The sequence below is a fragment of the Mustela erminea genome, chromosome 11, assembly GCF_009829155.1.
Source record: "Mustela erminea isolate mMusErm1 chromosome 11, mMusErm1.Pri, whole genome shotgun sequence".
Lineage (NCBI taxonomy): Eukaryota > Metazoa > Chordata > Mammalia > Carnivora > Mustelidae > Mustela > Mustela erminea.
The window spans coordinates 56,894,793-56,896,725 of NC_045624.1; the positions used below are offsets into that span (position 1 = coordinate 56,894,793).

A 1,933-nucleotide genomic window follows, 5' to 3' on the forward strand; every position below is an offset into this window, starting at 1 on the left:
TGAACTCAAAAAGAATGGATATTGTACTGTTGTTGGGTACTTTGTTTTATAAATACGAATTACCTCAAGTTGGTTGCTAGCTTTGTTCAGGTTTCATATTCTTCCTGATTTCTTGCTACTCATTTTATCAATTACAGAGACAGAGGAACACTTAAATTTTCAGCTCTAATTGTGGATTTGTCCATTTCTAGTCTCAGATCTATCAGTTTTTACACATGCACTTTGAATCTTCCTATGTACACATATACCTTTAGGATTTTGATAGCACTCTTTAACCCTAGAAGTACTCCTTGTTCTGAAATCCATGTTGTCTGACATTAATAAAATCACTACATCTTTCTTTTGGTTAGTGTTTGTATGGTGTATCTTTCTCATACTTTTTTTTTTTGCATTTATTCTGTGCAAATTTACTCCTAGGCCATAAGTTTTTGTTTCTTCAGTTTCTTCTGGGATATCTTTTTCTTCTGTGTAACCTCCTCTTCTGGTTTAGGAACAATCTTCTCTTTTTCAGTAAGGATCATCTCAATGTGGCAGGGAGAGATCATGTATGGGTTAATGTGACCCTGAGCCCTGTAAGTCCTACCCCGCATCTTGGGGGCTTTGTTCACCTGAATGTGCTCAATGACCAGAGAATCGACATCTAAACCCTTAAGTTCAGCATTACTCTCTGCATTTTTAAGCATGTGCAGTAAAAATTCAGCACTCTTCTTGGGCCACTGACCTTGTGTCCAGCCCCACTGTTTGGCCTGGGCACACCTACCAACTCCACCATTGTAGTGACGGACAGCACACACTGCTTCTGCAAAGTGACGTCTTTCAGATACTTGGTGGCTTTTCGGATATGCATACCCTTGATGGCCTGGGCAGTTTCACGTGTGTTCTTAAAGTGAACACGGAGATTTGAACCTCTTGACTTGCATGATTTCGTAGGGTTTTCCGGGTCAAGCGAATAGCGAACCATTTTCAGAGGTCACCCCAGGCCGTTCCTTTCTCATACTTTTGGTTTCAACCTATTTGAGACTTTAAATTTAAACTGTTTTTATTGTAATCAGCATATATTTACATCTTTCTTTATTTCCTCTTTTAAGCTGAGAATCTGATTTTTATTCAGTTTGTTTTGACCATTTTCCTTTAATGTAATTATTTGTATGGTTGGATTAAAATCTATCATCTTGCTTATTGTTTCCTCTTTCATTTTTAATTTGTTCCCTTTTTCTGTATTTTTTTGGATTATTATTATTATTTTTTTTTTTAAAGAAAGAGAGCACGCACCTGAACACAAGCAGGGCGGGGAGGGGGCTATTGCACCGAGAGGCAGAGGAAGAAGGAGAGAGAGTGTCTTAAGCAGGTGTGGAACCTGAAGCAGAGCTTTTTGTCACGACCCTGAGTATTTTTAAAATTTCCATTTTACTTATCTCCATTTTTGAATTACTATTTTTACCACTTTTTAAAAATGTTTTTTATCTCATGCCATCGCATTGGCGGTACACATTTCAAATTAATTGCAGTCTATATTCATATAATGTTATACCTCTTAATGTATAGGTTTGAGAACCTTACCAACCACAGTACACTTTCACTTCCATCCTCCCTGCCTTTGAGTTATTGTTGCCATAGATTTTACTTTCATACATATTATGTACATATAATAAATTTTACTATTTTGGCTTTAGACAGTCAGTTCTTCTTAGTGGCATCAGAAATAAGAAAAATCTTCTGTATTTACTTTAGAGATCTTTAGTTCTTGGTATAAATCTAAGTTTCTGTCTTACAGTCTTTTTGCCTGAAGAACTTCTTTTTATATTTGACAATGCTTTGTGTACTGGTAATTAATTTGCTCATCTTCATCTGAAAAACTCTTTAATTTGGCTTCATTTCTGAAGGATATTTTCATTGTGTATAGAATTCTTAGTTGCAATTTATTTTCTTTCCA

The 1,933-nt window shown here is 35.8% G+C and overlaps 1 pseudogene; it reads right to left on the reverse strand.

Moving 5' to 3' along the window:
* Window positions 1-406: 406 nt before the first annotated feature.
* On the reverse strand, window positions 407-1,006 carry LOC116568683 (annotated as a pseudogene).
* Window positions 1,007-1,933: the final 927 nt, after the last annotated feature.